Here is a 27545-nt window from a genome sequence, read left to right on the forward strand (position 1 = left end):
TTCAGGGCCCATTACCACTTCCCAACTGACTGAACCCAAAATCCGACCAGCTGAATCTGGAAAAAAAAACAACGCCTTTTCTTCATTGTCTTGATTGCCGCTGCTATTATTCATTATGCTTAAAGAAGACTTAAAATTATTTGGCAAATAAACAGGTAAAGAACTAATTTCAAACCTAAGGTGGGCCCAAGAAAACTAAAAAGAAATATATGTAAAAGAACAAAAACATATGGGCTATCTATATGCATATGTTCGAATAATGGCCGTTCAACTTTCTTTTTAATTGTCATTTAGGGTCCAGGAGAAGGAAAGACCCTAAAACCCCCACACATATAATAACCATTTAGATATCTCTTTGGTTAGTGAGTAACTAATTAAAAGAAAAGTAATCAAGGCAAAGGGAAGAGAGAAAGGAGTTTTAACACACAAATAGAATAAGAGTTTTCGCCAGTAGCATCTGTCTTGGTATCCATTTGAAGAGGAAACCAAGGTTCAAATCATCCATGTAAAATGTCATCTCCATAATCATTTTAGCAGTCTCTCTTAACATTAAGAGAAACAAAAAAATTTCCTTTTTTTCTTAATTATCCTAATACAATCTCTTTTGCAGTAAGAGGGAAAATCGTTCATCTCTTCTCCAGTGCTGAAAAGATGATTAGCAACATCACAAATTTGGATGGCCGTGCATGCAGACAGGAATGATGCCAATAGGTAAAAAATTAAACCCTTGTTAATCTTTACTCTACATGTCTATAAGGAAATGAACATACAATAATACTCAATTGGTACATGACATAGGAACATACCACCCTAGATTGCTAAAATTGCTAGTTCCCTTATACCACATTTAGGAAAAAAGTCTTCAAATCATACAAACCTAATTAGGTTTCATAGGTCACAGTTTTAACCCCTTTAAACGAATAACAAAGCCATGAAAACTTTATAGACTATATATCCTTAGAGACCTCTTTTTATCAATCAGAAAACTTCAAAGATTTTGTTTTAACACATTCAACTCATCATTAAATGGCCAAACTCTGTTTTGAGCTTAGTATTAAAAGGTAACTTCATAAAAAAATTGAGAAACAAAATTTATTTTAAGTTCTTAAAAATAAAGATTTATCAAAAGGATAGATGATATTTAACCCAATCGAACAAAAAAGAGTTCTTAATAATTTCATTTTTTGAGTAATTTTTATATAACTTTTTATGTAGTTGTTTTGAAAATAATTTTTCTCCGAATCAGTTAACAGATATATTAGCATAAGATTCATGAAATAACTATACTCATTAATAATTTATCATGTACAAAAAATGTTGTTAATATTTTTATCTGATTAATTATGATTATTGTTTAGTTAACTATTTTTAATATGTCATATTTTATTAAGCTTGGCTTGGGTTAAAGTAACCTATTTCATTGGTTGACTCTAAATCTTTCAATTCAGATTTCTTTACCACTCTATTCATTTACCAAATGCACTGAAATTAATTATGGTATCTACAATTTGTATTTGGCTTCAAAATAATCACCCAACGATCACATTCCGTAAATGATGTTTGTAGTCCATATGTTGCTGTCATAGGCAGCCTTCTTTATTTTTTTTTTGCTCTTATAACGCTTAAATATATTAGTGAAAATGACTATTTACTTTAGGTAGTACGGGTCAATTTCGTAGAATACAAACAATCAAAGTCTCGCTAACTTATGATGGTGCTGTTATATGTTCTCAAGAGGTTTATGGCAACCCAGGAACACTGGATCAAAGGAAATGAAGGGACTTTGAGGTTTTGACTTTATGACGGGCAGGTAACCGAGTATATATAATAGGAAAAGTATGGGGATTCAATGTAATTGCTATACAATGTGTACAATGAGGATATTTTTGTAATTAAACTCAAATTATAATTAAAGTAATTAATTATTATTTTTCAAATTTCAAATTAAACCCAAATAAGGATTCCATACTGTGAATAATGCAAAACTGGAAATTGCCAACCCTCTTCCCCATTTACACGTGAATTGCTTCTCAAAAATTCTCACCTTCTCTCAACGGTGCCACCCCGCAACCCGCAACAGCCACCATCGTGCATAGCCTCAGTAGACACCGTCGTACATATCGTGAAGGACCGTGCAACACCGTTGCGAGGGTTGCTCCATGCGTGCAGCTGATGAGCGGATATTTTATACGCTTTTTGGCATAGTTTTCATATAGTTTTTAGCATGTTTTGTTTAGTTTTTATTAAGTTTTATAGGGTTTAGTATAAAAAATCATATTTTTGGATAATACTATGATTTTTTGTATTTTTGGATAATTTCAGGTATTTTTTGGCTGAAATTGAGGAGCTAGAGCAGAAGTCTAATTCAGAGACAGAGAAAGCACTGTAGAAGCTGTCTAGATCTGACGTCCTTGCACTCGGAAGAGATTTTCTGGAGCTAAAGAAGCCCGAATGGAGCGTTCTCAATGACTATAGAAATCTGACTTCCAGAGCTTTCCAGCAATATATAATTGTCCATACTTTGCTTCGGATTTGAAGGCCCAAAACTGGCGTCCAACACCAACTACCTGCCGCCTTCCAGGCCTCCAGCGCCCAAGGAGTAGAGTCCAGCGTCCAAACGCCCAAAGAGGACCCCCTAGCTAGCGTTCAACACTCTAGGAGCCTCATAGCACGTGGATCTCATCAAAGCTCAGCCCAAACACTCACCAAGTGGGCCTTAGAAGTGAATTTTAGCACTAGATAGACTGTTTTACCCTTACTAGTCATCTATTTAGTATTTAAAGACTTTTTACACGTTTTATCAGGATTCTCCATTGAAGGACGCATACCATACACGTTTTACATTGTATTTTCCTTTCAGTATGAGTTTTCAAACCTCCTAGGTTGAGGGGAGGAGCCCTGCTGAGTCCTATGAATCAATAAAAGTATTACTGTTTCTTCTTCGATCTGTGTTTGATTTATTTCTAAGATGTATACTCACTCTTCAACATGGTGAATAGGATGATCAGTAACAATTAGCTCTATTCATCACATTAAGACGAACATGCCTGACAAACACCCGCGTCTACTTGGGTTCGTGTGAATACGTAACTGGAAAGCGCGAACCAATAGCTATGTTTATACATCTCTCACACGATTAATCCACGACTTCGTTGAGAACTTCTCGAGACACCAGTTCAGCCGATTTTCTAGGGAGATTAGGGTCTCTGTGGTATAGGTTAGAATCTAAAGAAGCAGCATTCTCTGATTCGAAAGATTTGACCTTGTTTGTGGCATTTTGATTAGGATCGCCAGGAGAATGAACTGCTAGAGCTTCACCCTTCGTCAGATTGGATGACCACGGCCAATGGCGTTCAATCTGTAGCAGAGGAGATCAATGACCACAGCCCATGGTATTGATCACATACAGCCTACCATAGAAGAATTCACTCACAAGCAGAGAAGACAGTACTACCAGAGTTAATTCAGAAAGACAAAGCAACTCCAATCCTTTACCTTATTCCTATTACTGATTTTAATATATACAATATATTCCTTTCATGAATTGCCCTTACATCAATCCAACAACCTTCTGATTTTTCCTGACAATGACCTGCAAGATAACCATAGCTTGCTTCAAGCCAACAATCCTCGTGGGATCGACCCTGACTCGCTCAAGTATTACTTGGACGACCCAGTGCACTTGCTAGTACATCTGTACGAAAGTGTGGGATTCGTGCACCAGCAGCTGTGGACATCCCAGTCGGAGAAGGCCCCCAGCCGGCGACGGTTCAGCGTCTGACATTTTCATTCATCACCAATTGCAGCACGAACACGTAAATGGAGTGCAATTCGATGGAACTGCTATGTCATCTTCCATCTTCAGTCACTGACGACAATTTGATGCATGCAACCGACAACCATCTCAACCCTTGCGACCTAGTGGGTGAGCTAGCGAATAAGGTTAGCAATCTATGTTCATGCATCTTCACCGGATGGTTATTCTATTTTCAATTAGATGTTTATTCTTAGTGCAAGTGGAGCGCTCTATTTTATATAACCGTTTAACTAGAGTTAAGATAATAATTGTCGATGTATTCAAGATAATAATGAACCGTGTCATATCTATTTGATGTGGCTTGAAACTCTTGAGAGTTTGGAATCTTGTACATGGTACGTATGTATGTATTTATTTAGTCAAATAAGTTGTTATCTTGCATGTATAGGCACAAGACTTGACTTCATTGAACACCTTGTTCTTCAATTAGTAATCACTGATGCTCCTGTTGATGAATGCCACAGCCCCCCTTGTAAACTTAGTAGTATATTCTATTAAATAACAAAATTGGTTATTATTATTATTATTATTATTATTATTATTATTATTATTATTATTATTATTATTATTATTATTATTATTATTATTATTATTGTTATTGCTGAAATTGTTTATTAAATTGACATAGATATAGTAATTCCAGCATGTGATTTTTATGCATGTGCTTCCATGTCGAAATGTTTATGATGATTGGCTTGATTTGTGTGTGTGTTGAATTATTTAGTCAAATTTTCTTTTATCTTGCATGTATAGGCACAAGACTTGGCTTCATTCTTGTTCTTCAATTAGTAATCACCAATGCTCCTATTGATGAATCCCACAGCCCCCATGTAAACTTAGTAGTATATTCTATTAAATAAAAAAATTGGCTATTGGTATTATTATTATTGATATTATTGCTAAAATTATTTATTAAATTGACAAAGATATAGTAATTCCAGCATGTGATTTTTATGCATGTGCTTCCATGTCAAAACGTTTATGATGATTGGCTTGATTTGTGTGTGTGTTGAATTAATTTGGCTACTTGGTGAAGGTTTCTGTAGTTGCTATTTAGTTCATCGTGCCGTATATAATTAGTCATTTTGTTTTAAATTTGTGTTTATTTGTGACTGAAGGACATGCAAGTTTCGGATCTTATTGAGGTTGGAAGTGATGAGACGAATCTTGGTCATGAGGTTTAGAATATAGTTTAATTTTGTTTTGCCATGAATCGCATATTTGAATTGAGGTTTAATGACATTGAGAGATGTTTGTTTTCAACTGATACACAGTTAGCGGACCACAGTTGTCTTGGAAAAAACAAAATACCAAAAGTTGGGATGCAGTTTGAGCAGTTGCAATTGGCACATGATTTTTATGCTAGTTACACAAAGAAAGTTAGTTTTGTTACTAAGATATGGACAACAACATGTGACAAGATGACAAAGAAACCCATTAGCTAAGATATTCACTGCAATCAGAATGGTTGCCGCGGGTCTCATGTCAAATCACCAACATGGAAGAACACGATTTCAGTCGTGGGGTGCAAGGCAAGGGTATATGCAAAGTTTGACAGGGAGAAGCAAGATTGGGTTTTCTTCAAAGTTGAGTTGAGGCACTCACACCCTTGTTCAACGGAAAAAGTGGTGCACTACCATGAGTATAGGGAGCTCACCATGCATGCGAAGTGTGTGATTAAGGATAATGATTGGGCTGGGATATGACCCAACAAGGCATTCCTAGCATTGGCCAATGAGGTTGGGGGAAGTCAAACCTGGGCTTCTCAGAGAAGGATGTAAGGAACTACATTTCTTCAAAACTCCAAATTAGCTATGTAAATTCTGATGTTAAGGACATGTTGAACTACTTCATGCGAATGAAGGACATCAATCCAAACTGCTTCTATGCGGTGAATGTGGACCTGGAGTCTAAGTTTAGGAGTGCAGTTTGGGTGGATGCTAGGTGCCAGGCATCGTATGAATACTATGGAGACGTCGTGTCCTTTGATAGCACATACAGTAAAAATAGGTATTAAGTAGTTATGTTGGATGTTTTAAATTTTCTTATTTTATTGGTATGTTCATGATCGGGTTTTCTTGTATATGGTTGTTGTTCGTTTAGGCATGGATTACCGTTTGCATCATTTGTCGGTGTCAACCATCATGGTAAGTCGACCCTGCTCGACTGTGCCCTGTTAGGAAATGATGAAACTCCAAGTTATGGGTGGGTTTTCAGCCAATGGTTGAAGTGCATCGGAACAGCTCCACAGGGAATCATCAACGACCAATGCAAGTCCATGTATGGTGTAATTAGGAAGGTACTACCCCGTACACGACACTGATGATGGCACATTTTAAAGAAGATACTACACAAGTTTGGAGGTTATTATCGGTACAGAGAGTTGCATGTAAACCTGAATGACATTGTGTGGAATTCTCCGTCAGTAGAGTCATTTGAGGATAAGTGGTCTGATTTTATAGATGAGTTCAACTTACATAACAGCACATGATTGTCAGGTTAGTTACTTTAAAGTTATATTTTGGCTCTTGGCGTTATGTGTTTTCCAGATATGTGTTTAGTAATAAGCTTCTGTGCTAAGAATGGTGTGTTTTAATGTGGATCTTTATGATGGCCAATGCATCTGGGTTCCCATATTTTTCAAGCGTGAATTTTGGGCTGCTATGAGGAGTATGCAAAGGAGTGAGAGTATGCACGTATTCTATGGTGGATTCCTACACAGCAGGACTAGCTTGGTCTAGTTTGTACAAGAGTATGACAAAGTGCTTGGAATCAAGGAGCAGAGAGAATTGGAGGATGATGCAGCAGACTCGAGGGGGGTTATCCCTTGTGCAACAAGCTCACCTACAGAGAGACAATTTCAATAGGAGTACACTAGCAACATGTTTAGGGACGTACAAGTTAAGTTTGTCAAGAAGGCTGATTGTAGAGTTTCTGTTGTTGCTGAAGAGGGGGACTCGGTATGCGTCAAGGTGGAAGAGGAAAAACTAGTCAATGATACCCCTCTTTGTGTTGCATATGACGTCCACTTTGACCGTGCAACGTATGAGGTTTGTTGTTAGTGCAATCTTTTTGAGAGTTCAAGTGTGTTATGCTATCACTGTCTTGTAGTTTTCCATTCATACAAAGTGTATACAGTACCTTTATGCTGTGTTCTCCCTCGTTGGAGCAAGAACGTTAAGCGCAAGCAAACCTATGTCAAGAGTATTCACGGCGTTAGTCGGTCGGATGAGAGTCATAAATCATTCAAAGAATTATCTGCACACTTCTTCAATGTTGCTCAAGAATTCGTCAATGATGATGAGAAAACTGCCATGATGCATGCAGCACTGGAGGAAACCAAGGCCAAGCAAAATGATTACCGTGCTAAGAAGCGGTTAAAGAGCATCGCGGATACCCATGCTAGCATCGGCACACAGAGTTCGATGGGGTGGGTTTAGACTACATCCAAAGGCCGTCAAAGGTCACCACAAAGGGTCGGCAAAAGAAGAATGTCGGCTCGGTATATATGTGTTTACTTAATCTTGCACGGTTAATTGGTATATTAATATGCAGATAGTTAATTATTGTCATACCTTTGTGTGGTTTTGCAGGGTGTTCGTTTGGAGGCATCGAAAAATATAGGATTGGATGCTTTTGTTGGCCGAAATGAGTCCCAATAATTCGGTGCGTTCATGTCTTTGTTAAGCTCCTTTAGCAATAGTTAGTTTGTGTTACACAAAGAGTTTCGATTGTTATTTCTGTATTGGCCAGTACTTGTGAAAATGTTATTTTTCCTACATGCACATGCTAGGTTTGTTGCTCGTTATACAGACTAAGTGGGTTCAGTTTCCTGTATTGGTGTTTCAAGTTTGTTTATATTTGTTTGCAAGTAACTATACTTGATTAAGTTTAATGTACTAGTCTACTAGAGAGGATTTTAGATTCTTGTTTCACTATAATGTTGGATGGTTAGTTTAATATGGATTTGGATGGTTACTTACTATAACAAACTAGATGGTTAATTTTGCTGCCTGGTAAGTATGTCATGATTGAAAGATATTCTTCCAACACATTCTGCCAAGTTCATAAAATGAATGAGCAACCACATGTTAGCCCTCATCACGTCTTGTAAAAAAAAGCATAAGACTCCAACTGGCAAATTAGCTCAATAAGCATTTTGCACTGGGAAAAAAATCCCTGTACATAGACATAATAAACTAGATGGTCATTTTAATATGGATTCGGATGTTACTTTCGTAGACATAATAGATGATTATTTTTGCCGCCTGGTAAGTATATCATGAATGAAAGATATTCTACTAATACATTCAGCTAAGTTCAGAAAATGAATAAGCAACTACATGTTAGTTCTCATCAAGTCTCATAAACAGAATCTCAAAACTCCAACTGGTGAATTAGCTCAACAAGCATTTTGCATTGGGGAAAAAATACGTGTACATAGACATAATAAACTAGACGGTCAGTTTAATATGGATTCGGATGCTTACTTACTATGACAAAATAGATGGTTATTTTTGCCTCTTGGTAAGTATGTCATGAATTAAAGATATTCTACCAATACATTCTTCGAAGTTCAGAAAATGAATAAACAACTAGATGTTAGTCCTCATCAATTCTCATAAACAAAACCTCAAGACTCTAACTGGGGAATCAGCTCAACAAGCATGTTGCATTGGAAAAAAAAGTCTTGTATTTAGACATAATAAACCGTATAGTCAGTTTAATAAGGAATCGAATGGTTACTTTCTTTGACAAAATAGATGGTTATTTTTTTATGCTTGGTAAGTATGTCATGATTGAAAGATATTATGAGAACACATTCAACCTAATTTATAAAATGAATGAGCACGCACATGTTAGTCCTCATCAAAACTCATAAACAAAATCTCAAGATTCCAACTGGTGAATTAGCTCAACAAGCATTTTGTATTGGAAAAATAACAACAAAGTATATAGAAATAATATATTGAATGGTCAGTTAAATATGGAATCGGATGGTTATTTTCTTAGACAAAATAGATCGTTATTTTTCATACCTGGTAAGTAAGTCATGATTGAAATATATTCTACCAACACATTCAGCCAAGTTCAAAAAATGAATGAGCAAGACAAATGTTAGTCCTCATCAACTCTCATAAACAAAACCTCAAGACTCCAACTAGTAAATAAGTTCAATAAGTAACTATAATGTAGTAAATAAACTAAATTATGCTACTTTTTCCTCTTGTAGACATTTTTAACATGCGATGATCCTTCGACCCGTTGTATCAACGTTCTCGTGCTGGGTGCTGTGAATGGTGAAGTCACTTCCTTATGCTTGTTTCGTGGTATGTTGCGGCATCCAGGTTCAACTTTGTCTTCCAAAATTGAAATTACCTGATCAATCAATGCATTTTGGGGGTCACAGACAATGTCTAACATCAACTTCAATCTGAATGATCTAAGAATATCCTATATGATGAAGTCAATAACGTGTTAGAGGTTTTAATCATGAGAAATATATGTGTTGTAATTCATACATCATAAAATTTGCGATCTTCAGTCCAACTCTCCATGAATTTTATAACGTAGATGCCATAATCAAAGCTATAGAGAAGAAAAAAAATTGGTGTAATAAAGATGACAACCATGATATAGCAAGTTTGATACATGTTAGAAATTATTTGTGCTTTAAATTTTACTCACTTGTTTGGCTACTTGGGAACACTGGCATACAAAAGAGGCGGGCCATCTGTAGTCCGAACATATCCTGGGATGGCCACTCTAGACATGTCCTTAATCAGCACGGAATTATATACTAGTGTATTACAAATGTTGAGGGGATAGAAGGAATGCATCATGTTACCGCATATGCATCGAGTTTAGTCCATTCATCACCAAGCAATACAGAATGCAAGTTGTCTAGTATCACAATCCGCTTTGTTGGCACCTCAAAATCGTATAACCACCAATGGCCCATCCAACACATAGGAATTAACCACAGCGGCAAAAAAAAATAGACAACGATGACATACATTGATCACAGTAGAAACATCTTATTTTATACACGTCACTGAACCTGTAGTTCGTGTGGATCAAGATTCCAACAACAAAGCGTCATGATATTCATATGACCAACAAATGCATACACCTTACAAGGTAAACAACCAGTCAAAACCAACAACCATGGACCAAGATTTAACAACTCGTCTAAGATATGGAGGAAAGTAAACTAGCAAATTAGGATTCTATCACACCCATTTTCTTTTGACTGCTTTAACTTTGTCAAAGAACCTACTATCTTCACCAAAGCTTGAACCAAACCCCACATACACCTGACTTGGCCCGTCGTAAAAAGACTCTAGATTATGCTTCCATGTGACTATTTCCAAGAGAACCAAAAGCATTTAGTATACCCACAAGCACTAAAGAATTTTGTACAATACTAAGGTCAAAATACCAATATTCCTGGATACATGCAGTAGAAGTCATGCTTGAATCTTGACGATTGTGACTCGTTAAACGTGTAGCACATCTATTGAATGATCTACACGGAAGAGTATGCAAAAAGAAACTTAAATATGGTAGCAATGAAGTGAATAAAAATGAATGATTTAGTTTACATACGTATGCTGTTGTTAACCCAACTACGAGCTTTCAATGTCCATAGGTCCTTCTTTTGAAGTACTAGATGTTCCCATCCTTCATAGACTGTCAAATGTTGGTCTTTATCGAGTGAGGAGTTCAGTATGCATCCTCTCAATTGTTTCTCCATATGCTCGCCCTTCCTTATATTCTTAAGCCTCGTATGGATTGTAGATCCTGGGGACGGGGTTGGCATCTTCTCAAGTTGAGTCAACTCTAGTGAGAAGCTGGGTTTCGCCGGACTCGGAGTCTGATAGCGAGAATACTTTGGATCATTGTTTGAAAGGGCTCCATGCTAACGGGCCTTGTCTATCGCCCTTGTTCAATGTTTGCCAAAGTTTCTTCAAACTCCAAACACTACATTATCGATACGTCAAATTCACTGTAATGAATTCAAACTGATGTTAGATAAAACAACCGGTTATGCTTGCCAAGGCCTCTAATCACAACATGACCACAAAAGACAATGATAACAAACTTAACTACACACAACTTGCCTGTCAAAATTGTATCCAATAAGCTGCACAAGTGCAGAGGACAGCGTACATAGATCTGCTTTCTTGTGCCCGGCTGAATCCTCGTCAGCGCCTTCATTTTTTACATTAAACTTGGCCTCTGCCAGGAAGTCATCATGTGGTGGTCCCATCTGTTAGAATACTCAATGCCTTCTCTTGACAAGTGACACATAATCTTTATCATCGGAGTCGAGAGCAATCATAGGTGTTTCCCTGCATTTTGAGTAAGACTCTGCTGTCCTTGATGTTTTGTTGCCTCTGCACGATCGGCTTCTCACAATAGGCAACTTTCTCCTTGTACCAGTCCTACTTTCCTGTGATGTACACATCGAACAGGCACGAAACATACACATATAAGCAAACTTGGAAACCCAAAACATGTAAAAAACAACAACTGTGATGGAGATGATTGATATGTATAACCACAACACTCGTGGCTATAGTGCCAAGATGGTCATTCACAGAATAATAGGTATAACCACTCGCATACATACTAAAATGAACAACACGTATACTACCACAGTGGGTTTTAATGAACGGAGCTCACCTTTTGCACCTCTACATCTTTTTTCTAGAGGATCACCCTTGCTTCGGGAAGATTGAGCTTCTTTTGAGGACTTTCAGTGCCGTTAATTTCTATCCTTGTCCTTCCCAAACTGCTTGATTCAATAGAAAAAAGTAACCATACCCATGTAGATGTCCACAAAAGATTAATAGAATTGAAGCGCACAAAAGGTAAAATTTCATACAAGTAAATGAACCTGGCACCACGTTCGCAGCGACATAATAAAAAATGCAACATCAAAGTATTCTACCTAAATAAAGATATCACACCCTAGCTTTCAAGAAAATGAAGTACGTATGTACCTTGGGTGGTGTGCCGGTTTTCCGTGCCCTCTTTCCACCTCCTTCTGCGGGTTTGGAATGTGAACATCTATGACTTGCTTCTTCTTTTGTGACTTTCCTACTTGCTCGTTCCTTAGGTTCTTTACCCAATTGCAGCTTGTTCTTTCAGACCAAACTAAAGATATTAAGCATAACAAATATTTTGTTCTTTAAAATTTGTACAATCTTTATTTATTGTCAAAATCTTTATTGTATATTTTTGTACATATAAAATATATATTCTAATATATTAATAAAATATAATATTAGAATTATTAAAATAGAAAATATTGCTTTTTATGAATATATATATATAATATTTTATATATTAAATTATGAATATATTTAATAAAATTAAATGAAATAAATATATTAAATAGATAATATATATAATAATAATTAAAATTTGGAAAAATAAAAAAAATCAAATACAACTTTTAAAATCCTTATTTTATTTGAACTTATCTTGTTTCTATTGTATCAATCTATCCCTGTGTGATTCCTGTTGAAGCATATCTCGGGGGGTGCAGGGCAGACAATTTCAAGACGAACTCCCCATTCATTAGATAGAAAAGATCACCAAGATTTTGTGATGCGTTGCCGAACTTATTCCAATTCAATAAGAGATATTAATATTTTGCCTTGAAGGGGACTCGAACCTCTACGCTCTTTAGCACGAGATTTTGAGTCTCCCGTGTCTACCATTTCACCACCAAGGCATCTTGAAAGTGAACCGTATTCCATGAATATGATATCTAGCTAGTGTAATGTATGGAATATATGACAAAGGTGGAGTGTTAAAGTATTTTTATTGATCGGTCATGTCATATAGGCCCGAGTCGGACATCCAATTGGTTCAATTTGAATTATCCGTAGGATATCTTATATATTCTATAAAAAAGATGGACAATCAAACCTATTTCTCGATTCAATAGAAGCCCAAATAGGTGAATAGGTTCCAAAATAGTGATAGATATGTAAAAAGCAGGTCCGATTACGCCTATTCCTAATCCTAAATGGAACGGAACGACGCAGGAATCTATTATATGAAAACATAATATCTATTTAGATACGCTCGAATGACCCCTTTCTTATAATGAGAATGTATATAACCATATTCCAGTATGGTCCGGTATGGAATGAACTTAGAATCATGGAATCGACTCGATCATCAGATTCTAGATTCTAAGTTCATAACCCTAGCCCATTCCCATTTTGGGCAAAACATTCCCTATGTGAACAATGACGGACAAATTACATAGTGACATACACAAGACACCACGGGAACATATGCATGCTGTAACGTCCCGTCCAACAAAATACCTTGCTTAAGCCTGGGTATTTCCACTAGAAAGAACATTATGTAACCTTCTCTAGTATTAACTACTTAATTATCAAACCTTTGTATCGAGTTCGCATTTCAGTTTTAAGAAAATTCCAGAAAATTTTGTTTTTTATTCATTAAAGTCATAATTCAAACATTTACAAATAATAATAATCATGTAAATATTATTGATAATAATTCTTACACAAAAGAAACCAAATAAAACTCAAATACAATATACTAAACCTACCCCTCTATGTAAAATAAAATCTCAAAGGATAATAACGAGGGGACTCTATGAAAGCAATTAAAACCATAAAGAAAGCCTACTGATCGCTCGCAGCTTCAAATTGCGTCTTCAAACCTGTCACTGAAAGGGTGGAAAATTTGGGGGTGAGAACTAAACCACATGTTCTCAATAGAGGTCGAGAATGCCGTGAAAGTAAAGAATAAAGCGCAAATAGTTAATTTCATTTAGAGACATCTAAAAGAAAATTAACCTTTTTTTAAAAGTATTAGTTAATTCTTCAAAATCCTAGACCCATATTTTCTTAATAAAACTCTTAAAAGTTTCCTAGACTGTATGAATGACCAACCTGTTCCAAGCATAGGTTCATTAAGTCTATGCTGAACCAGTCAGATACTTTATACAGAACTAGACCTCAAACGTACCAGTCACGGCCTCAGGCCCAAACAACTCAATCAACATCCAATCACTACAATCTAAACAATCAGTTACAAACACAGGTAATGAGGTTCAAACACAATCAAGAGCAATTACATCAAGTATAGCAATCAGCAATTAAACAGAATTATTCACTTAGGCAAACCAATTACAATATACACACTCAAACAATATCACATAGATGCATATGATGAATGTCTAGTCCTAGTGCAGGCCATGAGCTCATGTGTCGGTTAGCACCTACATTCCCGACATTTATACGGTCACGAGTTCACGATTTCCCGAATACGATTTTCCGTTCAAATAAATGCGCATATAATTATTATCAGCTCTATTGAGATAGCCTCTACTTTCTACTCGCAGGAAATATACTCTTGGGAACGAAAAATTGTTGTAGGTATCCTAGTTTCCCTACAGAAACTCTTGGGTTGCTTTAAGCAACAGATAAATAAATATTATCTCTTGGGTTACATTTAAGTAACAAATAAGCAAACAATATCTCTTAGGTTGCCTCAAGCAACAAACAAACATCTCTTGGGTTGCTTCAAGCAACAAACAAATAAACAAATATCTTTTGGGTTGCCTCAAGCAACAGATAATCATACAATAAGTACTTTACTCTTTCCTTTTTCTTTCATATTGCAAGTACGCAAGCGGGACAAGACCCACGCCCTTGCCAACAATCTCATATACCAAATAATCTTTTCTTAAAAGAATCAGTGAAGTTATCATCGAGCCTTAAATTTATTTTAATTAAATCCTTATACTTTTATAAAAATTTGGACATAATTTCCTCTAAAAATAGGACTTAGCCACCATTTCGGGTCCTTCTTTCTCAACATTTCACCAACCTCCTATCAGCCATTTCCACAACAATATATTCTCAAAAACATTTGATAATAGTATAGAAAATCTATTTTCTTAAATTCCATATCCAAGTAATCACCAAAACAACATCGGCAATCTAATTTCAATTTTATTTTTAAAATATCAAACGAATTCGGAATTATGCAAACCTTATATCCATGTGATCGTCTCGGATTAAGCTTTCTATTAAACCAAAAATCACAATTTTTTGCTGACTCTAGCTTCGGGAATATAAGCAAAACTGTGACTGCTCTGTAGTGCCTTAAAACCAGAAGAACAGCAGCAGCATGTGATATTCAAAATTCAATATAAAATCCAAGTTAAATCCAATGACTTTAAAAATTAATATAGTTTAACTTTGATCATCCAGATTTCTTTTCCAATTGGTCCCAGGTCAATATCATTTTTAATGAAGAAGTTATATAACCTAGAATTTGACTAATTTTCTGCAGAATTCTGTTTTAAAACTTAATGAACTTATCTTCTTCCAAGTCCCATAACTTACTCATTAAAACATGGATAGCCCTGAAATTTAAGTCACATATGCTAAACATACTTAATTTTCACTTCCAATTGGTTGCACCTCGATATCCAACCAGGTTCAAAAGTTATAAACTCTCAAAGTTACTGATTTAAGAAAACAGAATCTGGCCTTTACTGCATAATGCATCGTATTTCAAAAATTTGTATCTTTTAAACCGCAAGTTCAACCATTCTGAAATTTTACGAAATTAAAATAATAGGACTAAAGTTTCATTTAAAATTGGTTTCGCTTCAAAATTCAATTTGTAACATTCACAGCAGAGCCAAAAAATTACTGCTGTTCCAAAAATTCTGCAGTAAAAATCAGATCCCACAACCATTACTCAAAAATTCACCATAAATCTTATATTTAATGAAAAGATCTCAAACTCTCCAATTCAGTCCCAATTATTCCCAAGTTTAACCAGGACTTAGTTCAACGCAATTCTGATCATCACAGAATTAGTTACAGTCTTTCAAAGTTACTGTTTTCAGTTAAAGATAATGCAGAAAATCAGATTTTATGGCTTAACTTTGAAAAATCATAACTAAATCTTTAGTTAATACAAAACCTTCAAATTTAAATCCTAACAACTACACTTGTTAAAGTTTACTCATATTTTAAACTCATACCATTTCGATCACTAGAAAATTACTAGGCCGTCCTCAAAGTAACCATTCTATTTTGAAAACCAGATTCTTAATAATAGTTTAGTCTTTTAGGCCCTAATTCTTCAACAATTCTCAATCCAGTATCAAATATATCAAATGATTATCTTAGTTTCAACCATTTATACATAATCAGTCAAAACCACAATCCTCTACTAATCTCCAGTCACTTTCACAGCCATAGCAATATACCAAACAACCATTTCAACAACCAACAATCAATAATTCAATCATCTACCATACATAATTACAATCAATTCAATCACAGCAACAAGCACAATTGCAATCACAATCCAGCATTCATATAATCAATTAATTACTCACAGCTATTAATACTATTTGCAGTTATTCGGTAAACCTTGTTGGCATTCCTAAATTAAAATCATTTTAAACCCCCTACCTCGATGTCGCAATTACAAGAAACCGGAGACAGAATTGCGGCGAGACAGCTGGCTAGACCCCTATTAGTCACGCAACCATTTCAGCCAAGAAAGCAGCGGCACTGCATCTCAGCACAACTGGGACAACAGTAGCATTAGCTTCCACAACAATGACCATGGTTGCAGTGAAATGAAGATTTCAAATTCAACGGAATCGAAAGGCAGAAACAGCTCTGGTAATTTAAAACGGAGCACAGGCCAAAGTTGAATTAAAACAAGAACAAGCAGTTTAATAAGAAATTGGCAGAATAGGGCGTGCAATTGGAGCAGAAATAAGGAGAAAAGGCTAACCCAGGCCAATGGATGTTAATCCTAATTAGAGCGAAAACAGGGCAGCAGTGATTCCCAGCAATCCTTCCCGGTGGTTCCGGCAGCAGCAACTCCCCACCAGTGGCTCCATTCCACAGCAACTCCAACAGTCAAAAGAATGAGCACTAGAAGTAGAAACAACTGTGTCTATGGCAACTCCAAATCGACGGCAACAGTGGCAACAGTGACACCAGCCCCTTCTTTGCGTGCAGAGGCGATAGTGATGGCTAGGGTTCGATGGAAGTGCCTCTCCCTGATGGCGGGTTGAACAGTCGCGATGGCGATGGAAGTTTAACGACGGCGGTGAAACGCGGCGGTGACAGTGAGGAACGGCGGTGATATGGCTCCAACAGCGCACCATCCTTCTCCCTCTTGCCCTCCACTTCTCCCACACTCTCCTATATGACAGCAACAGCAGCGACGCTGCTTGTGTTACCCACCGGCGCTGCTTCCCCCTTCCCCTCTTCCCTATGCGTCTCGCTCTCTCTCGATCTCCCTTTCCTTGTTTTCTCTGATTTCTTTCTTCTCTGTGTTGATAAGTTTATTTGTGTGGAGGGTGTTCATCCGTGAATGAATGGTGGGGAGAAAAGAAGTGTGGAGGAATAAGGGAGGGGTTAGTGTACCGTATATGTGTGTGTGACTAATTGGGTGAGGAGTATACGTGTTACATAATAATGATACGTAAAAATAAAAAACATAGATTAAAATTACAATAAAACATATACGATTAACATACGAATTTTACATAATATTTAAAATAAAAGAGAAAATTTAGATTTAAATATATTACTATAAAATTACTTTAGAAACATATATAATTTTATTTACCAACATACCAATGAGTCAAATAATTATTTTTAATTTAAATTATAAAATAAACTTACTAATCACAACTTATAAAATACAGTTAAACTCAAAATATCAATTACCTCTATTAAATTATATGACTTTTCATTATTTTTCTATCATAACTTTAATTTCAATTTATAGAAAATAACTAGTTATAATCAAAATTGTGCATAAATACTAATTGACTTAAAATTAAAGTATTTATCAAAATCAATTTAATCATTTCTAATAAATTAATCTTTAAGGGCTCAAATTAATAGAATAAACCACATTTATTCATAATAGAAATTTCTTAAATTTAATTATATAAAATAACCAATTATAAGAATTTACACAAAAATATTAATTAACTTAACTCCAAATATTAATAAAAATAATTTAATTATTCTTAATTGTTTAGTTTATAAAATAAATAGTTCAAATTAATAATAAGTCATAACTTATTCATAGTAAAAATTACTTAAATTAAATTATACAATTCTTTCTTAATTTTCAATTACTAAAATTCTACAAAATATTCCATTATAATAAAGTTACTGAAGAATATTAATTGGTTCAAAATAAAATTATCTCTGAATCTATTTAATTATTTCTAACAAAATAATTTCTAAAATTATAAAATTTAAACTTAACAAGATAAAATCACAATTTATTTATATTTAGGTTTTCAAAAATGCGGGATGTTACACATGCATCATTAACACCATAACTACCATTTGTATTAATTTTACTCTAAATATGAAATTGCTATGGATAATACCTGGGAGACAACACTGTTGGCCTTCTTATCAAGTTCATCAACAGTCCATGCAGCCACCCATGGCTCCGGTGCTTAACATGCAGCTAACGGACAGTGTTTCAATCGTTGAAAGTATAATACCTGGATAAAAAAAATTCATAGCTCAAGAGTTGTAGAATAAGTCGTATGTTCACGTTAACATGACTTTAACCATTTAACATACCGGTAACACGAACATGCATCTGCCGCACATTTCATGATTTTAGGTTTGAAAATTTTTTTCGCCACTTTTAACCACTTCAATATCTTGTATGGCCAGTTGAATCTTCTTGGATTTGAGACATCTAGTATAGGAGGGATATGCCAAGGGGAAATGGTTTGTTGACTTGTTGGGCACAAGGACATTTTCAAGACGACAAGGATAAAGTGTCGTCTGAAGGCCATCCTCTGTTCCTCGGTTTCCATCGGATAGCCATAGACAAAGTTTCGCAATTACGTGGTCATCTTCTTCTAGAATTGTCTCTTAATTGCAATGTGTGCTGCATTCTTTTTGTCAAGTTCAGGGATGTCATCGCTTACATTAATGACACATGATGGAGTAATTAATTACAAATTGCATAGAGAAAACTCAAATCAAACAAACACGCACAATATATGTCACATCATAAAGAAATGCTACTGACCTCCAAAAGGTATGCCGAGAACCTTGTCGATCAACTTGGCGTTAACGCAAATGTCGCCTACATCCACCTTCAATGTGTTTGTTTCAAAATCATAGGCCCGTGCAAGTTGAAGCATGATGGTTTGCTTCACATGCCAAAATGGTATCCGCCTCAGGAAATTAAAACTGCTAGCCTCGATCTCGGCCAACTTCGCGTTCTCATTATGTTGTTCCAAGTGAAAAAAATTGTTTATATAGCAAGCTGAGCAATGCGTCTCAATTAATTTCTGTCAGAAAAAAATAAGCATCACATTATAGTCAAATCCAAATGTGCTTGTTTCAACTCGTGCACAGTATATTACCTTCTTGCCCATATGTATTTTCTTCTATAGTGTCAAAACCTGTTCAGTTGGAACCCTGTTAATAGTGAATAAAGCAATAGGTTATCCGCAATCTAATGCAAGTATTTATTCCAGTTACAACCATGTAAAGCACAAGAGCAAAGCATCAAATTTAATCATGGGTAACAAAATTCTTACACTAAGGATCAAATGCGACATGATTTTGTCTTCATTTACTATTTGTTAATACTTTAGAATCCAACCAAATGGTTACCATCGAAATTCTTCCTTTAAAGCGTGGTTCAAAGAAGGAAATACAAATGCATCCAAAAAACCTAAACGCTTTATTGAAAGTCAACCATCTAGATACATGTTTAAGTAACCATCTGACTTATGTCAACTCGTTAAATCAGCACAATTCAGGACCCATCACAATATCAATAAGCGCACAATGTGTCACAATCGACCACCAACACTAGTTGTCCACTATAAACACCAACAAGACTCCTAAATTCGCGTGATTCATGACAAAATTACGAGTTCATTAAACAATCTAAGAAAGACATACACAAATGCTAGCTTAATTGTAGCTTTAAAATGACGAAAAAAAAAAACCAATATGCCCAATTGCTATTAATAAGTATATAGAAAAATCATGATTCTAAAAATCAAACAAAATGCAAAAAAAAAAATATCCCCATCACTTGAGTTAAACACAACCATCCAAATAAATTTTAAAGTAACCATATGTCTTATGTGCATTAATTAAATCAGCTCAAATAGGGCCGCATCAAGATAATCATAAGTGCACAATGCGTCGTATTCGCCCATCAGCACTTGTAGGCTGCTACAAACACCTAGAAAACTACTTCTATTATGCGGTTCTTAAAAAAATTACTGAGTTCAGAAAATGAAAGTAATAATACAAAAATACATAATTGAACTTAATAAAGGCTTCAAAAGGACTCAAAGACCAATCTGCGAAATTGTTGTGAAAATAAGGAAAAAACACATGAAATAACACTGAACAACAAAACATATATGAACTATTAAGTCATGAAAGAATGAAGAAAGTAAAAAAAACGCAAACCAGCACAACAATATAGATGGCATACAAGCATATGAAAATCATGATATTAATCAAATCAAATAAACACGAGTCATTTACTTCTACAAGCAACACAAGCATGTTAGCTTAATAGATGAATTATCACAAACTACCAAAAGAGATGCCGTACACTTAACTTGATAAGCATGAAAAAAAATCAAAATCAATTAAATGTGATCCTAGAGCATTACAATTAGTAACTATTCCTAACCATGATTGAAACAAAATCTTACCTAACAAAATCATAATTAACAAAATCTACATGATTCAAACAAGCCAAGAAAAAACAAAATAAAGATAAATCAATTGCTTGAAAACCAACCATCCAGGTAATTGTAAAAGTAACCATCCATCTCCTATCAATTAAAGGTCGATACATTCCACAAATTAAAGTGACATAGCATACAAACGACAACATAGCCGACCAGGACCACTGTCCTTACTAATTCGAGTTTCAACAAAATTTTCTGCGCTAAAGACAGCATCAACGTAGCCATCAATAGCATTAACTTAAATAATACGATTCCAAAAAAATTCAAATCCCTACCATGGTGTTCTAAATTAGGAAAACAACCTGAACAGACCCAGCAACAAATTATACGCATGAACATCTAGTTACAAGCAAAATCAAATTCATCAGGTAAGCATATTCACTAACCAACCTTATTAGCAGGGGGAGTTGATGCCGTTGCAGCAAAAATGGCCAAGGTGTTCGCTGTAAACCTCAAGGACGAGATAAAAGGAGAACGGGACCACAAGGATGGTTGCCGCCGCCGAAGAAAGGGATGAGCCACTCACCAGAATGCGCAACGAAAACGACGACGGGGGGCTTGAACGGTGACACCAACGGATGAGATGGAGACCAGCGATGGGAAGAAGGCCGACATTAGGGAGGAGAGGCGTGTTACGCAGGCTGCAATGCGTGCAAGAGAGGCCAGTTGACTGCGGCAGAATCTGCTCTTCGATGGGGATGGACGTTCGGTTGAGAATGGGGTAGATTGGTGCCTTTATGAGAGATGAAGGGGTGGGGGTGAAAAAGGGGGGTTATAATTAAGGTTGGATGGTTGATTTTGAGAATTAACCTACTTGTTATTTTTTGAATTTAGGTTGATTAATGGTCTAATGTTTACTAATTAACCATATTGGGCTACACAACCAGCCCATTATATACATTATAGAGATTCTTCATTGTCTCTTTAGCGGAGTTGCATATAATATTATGTCTTGTGTTTTAAATAGCTTGTGAGGAGTAACATTTAATTTTAGATGTAATATGCAATATTGGGAGTCAGAGCTTTGCCACCACGTTTTGTAGAAATTTATGGCCACCAATTAGAGTCCTCATGCTATGCAATTGATTAGTGGGATAATTTCCTAGTGTTAGATCTAGAAAGTTAAACTAAACAGAAGGTCATAACTAAGGGTTCATTTGAGCATGATGAGCGGATAATTTATACGCTTTTTGGCATTGTTTTTAGTATGTTTTTAGTAGGATCTAGTTACTAATAGGGATGTTTTCATTAGTTTTTATGTTAAATTCACATTTCTGGACTTTACTATGAGTTTGTGTGTTTTTCTGTGATTTCAGGTATTTTCTGACTGAAATTGAGGGACTTGAGCAGAAATCAGATTCAGAGGTTGAAAAAGGACTGCTGATGCTGTTGGATTCTGACCTCCCTGCACTCAAAGTGGATTTTCTGGAGCTACAGAACTCGAAATGGTGCGCTTCCAATTGCGTTGGAAAGTAAACATCCAGGGCTTTCCAGAAATATATAATAGTCCATACTTTGGCCAAGAATTGACGACGTAAACTGGCGTTCAACGCCAGCCTTCTGCCCAAATCTGGAGTCCAGCGCCAGAAAAGGATCCAGAACCAGAGTTGAACGCCCAAACTGGCACAGAAACTGGCGTTCAACTCCACAAATGGCCTCTGCACGTGCTACACTTAAGCTCAGCCCAAACACACACCAAGTAGGCCCCGGAAGTGGATTTATGCATCAATTACTTACTCATGTAAACCCTAGTGACTAGTTTATTATAAATAGGACCTCTTACTATTGTATTAGGCATCTTTGGTCTCAGTTTTATTCCATTGTTCATCTTAGGAGACTATTGATCTCGTTTAGGGGGCTGGCCATCTCGGCCATGCCTGGACCTTCACTTATGTATTTTCATACGGTAGAGTTTCTACACTCCATAGATTAAGGTGTGGAGCTCTGCTGTTCCTCAAAGATTAATGCAAAGTACTCCTGTTTTCTATTCAATTCTTCTTATTTCTCTTCTAAGATATCCATTCGCACCCAAGAACGTGATGAAGGTGATGATTATGTGTGACGCTCATCATCCTTCTCCCTTATGAACGCGTGCCTGACAAACACTTCTGTTCTATATGAATTAAGCTAGAATGAGTATCTCTTAGATCTCCTAACCAGAATCTTCGTGGCGTAAGCTAGAATGATGGCGGCATTCAAGAGAATCCGGAAAGTCTAAACCTTGTCTGTGGTATTCCGAGTAGGATTCAATGATTGAATGACTGTGACGAGCTCCTAACTCGCGATTGCAGGGCGTTAGTGACAGACGCAAAAGGATAGTAAATCCTATTCCAGCATGATCGAGAACCGACAGATGAATAGCCGTGCCGTGACAGGGTGCGTGAGCATATTATTCACTGAGAGGATAAGATGAAGCCATTGACAAGGGTGATGCCTCCAGACGATTAGCCGTGCCGTGACAGGGCATTGGATCATTTTCCCGAGAGATGACCGAAAGTAGCCATTGACAGTGGTGATGTATCACATAAAGCCAGCCATGGAAAGGAGTGAGACTGATTGGATGAAGATAGCAGGAAAGCAGAGGTTCAGAGGAACGAAAAGCATCTCCATTCGCTTATCTGAAATTCCTACCAATGATTTACATAAGTATCTCTATCCCTATTCTATTATTAAATTTCGAAAACTCCATTATCACTTTATATCTGCCTGACTGAGATTTACAAGGTGACCATAGCTTGCTTCATACCAACAATCTCCGTGGGATTCGACCCTTACTCACGTAAGGTATTACTTGGACGACCCAGTGCACTTGCTGGTCAGTTGAACGGAGTTGTGTCCACACATAGAGCCACAATGAGGATTCAATACAATTATATATTGTTACTCTCACACAAGTACAAAGAACATGGAACACAATTTCGTCCACCAAGTTTTTGGCGCCGTTGCCGGGGATTGTTCGAGTTTGGACAACTGACGGTTCATCTTGTTGCTCAGATTAGGTAATTTTTTTTTCGTTTTATTTTCAAAAATCTTTCAAAAATATTTTCAAAAATCTCTCATCTGTTTTCGAAAAAAAAATAATAAAAATGTTTTCAAAAAAAAAACTTTATTCAAGATTTTTAAGAATGAATTCTAGTGTTTCATGATGCATGCTAAAGCCTGGCTGGCTGTAAAGCCATGTCTAAATTCTTTTGGATTGAGGTTTTGGATTAAAATTGAATGAATTACATTCATATGTTTGCTGAAGCTTGGCTGGCCATTGGCCATGTCTAGTGTTTTGGACTGGAGCTTTCTTTGAAAGCTTGGCTGGCTAGTGAGCCATGTCTAATTCCTGGACTGAAGCTTTAGACTAACATGGCAAGATTCCTGGAATTCATATTAAAAATTTTGGAATCCTTATTTTTCTTTTTTTAATTAATTTTTCGAAAAAATCCAAAAAAATTAGAAAATCATAAAAATCAAAAATATTTTGTGTTTCTTGTTTGAGTCTTGAGTCACATTATAAGTTTGGTGTCACTTGCATATGCATCTTGCATTTTTTTTCGAAAATATCATGCATTCATAGTGTTCTTCATGATCTTCAAGTTGTTCTTGGTAAGTCTTCTTGTTTGATCTTGATGATTTTTTGTTTTGTGTCTTTTCATGTTTATCATATGCATTCTTGAATTCTTAGTGTCTAAGCATTAAAGAATTCTAAGTTTGGTGTCTTGCATGTTTTCTTTGCATTAAAATTTTTCAAAAATATGTTCTTGATGTTCATCATGACATTCAAAGTGTTCTTGGTGTTCATCATGACATTCATAGCATTCTTTCATGCATCACATGTTTTGATCTAAAAATCTCATGCATTGCATAATTTTCATGTTTTTCATAAAAATTTCAAAAATCAAAAAAATATCTTTCCCTTTTTCTCTCATCAAATTCGAAAATTTGGATTGACTTTTTCAAAAATTTTTAAAATCAAATTGTTTCTCATGAGTCAAATCAAATTTTCAATTTGAAAATCTTATCTTTTTCAAAATCTTTTTCAAAAATCAAATCTTTTTCAAAATTCTTAGTTATTTTCGAAAAGTCCATAAATAATTTTCAAAAATCTTTTTCTTATTTTATATCATAATTTTCGAAAATAACATAAACAATTAATGTTTTGATTCAAAAATTTAAAGTTTGTTACTTGCTTGTTAAGAAAGATTCAAACTTTAAGTTCTAGAATCATATCTTGTGATTTCTTATGAATCAAGTCATTAATTGTGATTTTAAAAATCAAATCTTTTTCAAAACTAATTTTATCATATCTTTTCAAAAATATCTTCTTATCTTATCTTTTTCAAAAATATCTTTTCAAAATATCTTTCCTAACCTCCTAACCTCTTATCTTTTCAAAAATTTGCTTCAACTAACTAACTAACTTTTTGTTTGTTTCTTAACTTTTTCAAAACCACCTAACTAACTCTCTCTCTCTATTTTCGAAAATATCTTCCCCTTTTTCAAAAATTTCTTTTTAATTAACTAATTATTTTTATTTTTTATTTTTAATTTCAAAAATTTTGAAAAAAAAAAATACTAACAACTTTCAAAAACCAATTTTCAAAAATCACTAACTCCTTTTCAAAAATAATTTTCGAAAATTCCCCCCTCTCTCTCATCCTATTCTATTTATTCATTCATTAACTAACATTACTTCCTCACATCATCACCAAATTCGAACCCCCTACTCTATCTGTGTTCGAATTTCTTCTTCTTTTCTTCTACTAACAATAAGGATCCTCTTTACTGTGACATAGAGGATTCCTCTTCTTTTCTTTTGTTCTCCTCTTTCTTATGAGTAGGGACAGAGAAAAAGGCATTCTTGTTGAAGCTGATCCAGAACCTGAAAGGACTCTGAAGAGAAAATTAAGAGAAGCTAAATTACAACAATCCAGAGACAACTTGATTGAAAATTTCGAACAAGTAAAGGAGATGGCAGCCGAACCCAACAACAATGCAAGGAGAATGCTTGGTGACTTTACTGCACCTAATTCCAATTTACATGGAAGAAGCATCTCCATTCCTGCCATTGGAGCAAACAATTTTGAGCTTAAACCTCAATTAGTTTCTCTAATGCAGCAGAACTGCAAGTTTCATGGACTTCCATCTGAAGATCATTTTCAGTTCTTAACTGAATTCTTGCAGATATGTGATACTGTTAAGACTAATGGAATCGATCCTGAAGTCTACAGGCTCATGCTTTTCCCTTTTGCTGTAAGAGACAGAGCTAGATTATGGTTGGATTCTCAACCTAAAGACAGCCTGAACTCTTGGGATAAGCTGGTCACGGCTTTCTTAGCCAAGTACTTTCCTCCTCAAAAGCTGAGCAAGCTTAGAGCTGATGTTCAAACCTTCAGACAGAAAGAAGGTGAATCCCTCTATGAAGCTTGGGAAAGATACAAACAGTTGACCAAAAAGTGTCCTTCTGACATGCTTTCAGAATGGACCATCCTGGATATATTCTATGATGGTTTATCTGAGCTATCAAAGATGTCACTGGACACTTCTGCAGGTGGATCCATTCACCTAAAGAAAACGCCTGCAGAAGCTCAAGAACTCATTGACATGGTTGCTAATAACCAGTTCATGTACACTTCTGAAAGGAATCCTGTGAGTAATGGGACGCCTATGAAGAAGGGAGTTCTTGAAGTTGATACTCTGAATGCCATATTGGCTCAGAATAAAATATTGACTCAGCAAGTCAATATGATCTCTCAGAGTCTGCATGGAATGCAAGCTGCATCCAACAGTACTCAAGAGGCATCTTCTGAAGAAGAAGCCTATGATCCTGAGAACCCTGCAATAGCAGAGGTAAATTACTTAGGTGAACCTTATGGAAACACCTATAACTCAACATGGAGAAATCATCCAAATTTCTCATGGAAGGATCAAAAGCCCCAACAAGGCTTTAATAATGGTGGAAGAAACAGGTTTAGCAATAGCAAGCCTTTTCCATCATCAACTCAGCAACAGACAGAGAACTCTGAACAAAATGCTTCTAATTTAGCAAATCTAGTCTCTGATCTATCTAAGGCCACTGTAAGTTTCATGAATGAAACAAGGTCTTCCATTAGAAATCTGGAAGTACAAGTGGGCCAGCTGAGTAAAAGGATCACTGAAATCCCTCCTAGTACTCTCCCAAGCAATACAGAAGAGAACCCAAAAGGAGAGTGCAAGGCCATTGACATAAGCGCCATGGCCGAACCTCTGAGGAGAGGAGAGAACGTGAATCCCAAGGAGGATGACCTCCTGGGACGTCCAGTGATCAATAAGGAGCTTCCCTCTGAGGAACCAAAGGACTCTGAGGCTCATCTAGAGACCATAGAGATTCCATTGAACCTCCTTATGCCCTTCATAAGCTCTGATGAGTATTCCTCTTCTGAAGAGAATGAGGATGTCACTGAAGAGCAAACTGCCAAGTTTCTTGGTGCAATCATGAAGCTGAATGCCAAATTGTTTGGCATTGATGCTTGGGAAGTTGAACCTCCCTTGTTCATCAATGAACTAAGTGATCTGGATCAACTGACATTGCCTCAGAAGAGACAGGATCCTGGAAAGTTCATAATACCCTGTACCATAGGCACCATGATCTTTAAGGCTCTGTGTGACCTTGGTTCAGGAATAAACCTCATGCCCCTCTCTGTAATAGAGAAACTGGGAATCTATGGGGTGCAAGCTGCTAAAATCTCACTAGAGATGGCAGACAGCTCAAGAAGACAGGCTTATGGACACGTAGAAGATGTATTGGTAAAAGTTGAGGGCCTTTACATACCTACTGATTTCATAGTCCTGGATACTGGAAAGGAAGAGGATGAATCCATCATCCTAGGAAGACCTTTCCTGGCCACAGCAAGAGCTATGATTGATGTTGACAGAGGTGAAATAGTC

At 36.0% G+C, this 27545-nt stretch overlaps 1 long non-coding RNA gene and 1 other non-coding gene across 2 annotated transcripts; both read right to left on the reverse strand.

Annotated features, from left to right (window-relative positions):
• Positions 1–13285: 13285 nt before the first annotated feature.
• On the reverse strand, positions 13286–17317 carry LOC107614296 (uncharacterized). Its single transcript, XR_001614378.3, has 3 exons — positions 16643–17317; positions 16312–16524; positions 13286–13538 (listed from the first exon to the last, which is right to left on the reverse strand). It is a non-coding gene; the product is annotated as an uncharacterized LOC107614296 (long non-coding RNA).
• An 8668-nt stretch (positions 17318–25985) lies between these two features.
• Positions 25986–26093, reverse strand: LOC148549033 (small nucleolar RNA R71). Its single transcript, XR_015897468.1, has one exon. It is a non-coding gene; the product is annotated as a small nucleolar RNA R71 (small nucleolar RNA).
• Positions 26094–27545: the final 1452 nt, after the last annotated feature.

This window comes from Arachis ipaensis, chromosome B8, assembly GCF_059453495.1.
Source record: "Arachis ipaensis isolate K30076 ecotype BB chromosome B8, ASM5945349v1, whole genome shotgun sequence".
NCBI lineage: Eukaryota > Viridiplantae > Streptophyta > Magnoliopsida > Fabales > Fabaceae > Arachis > Arachis ipaensis.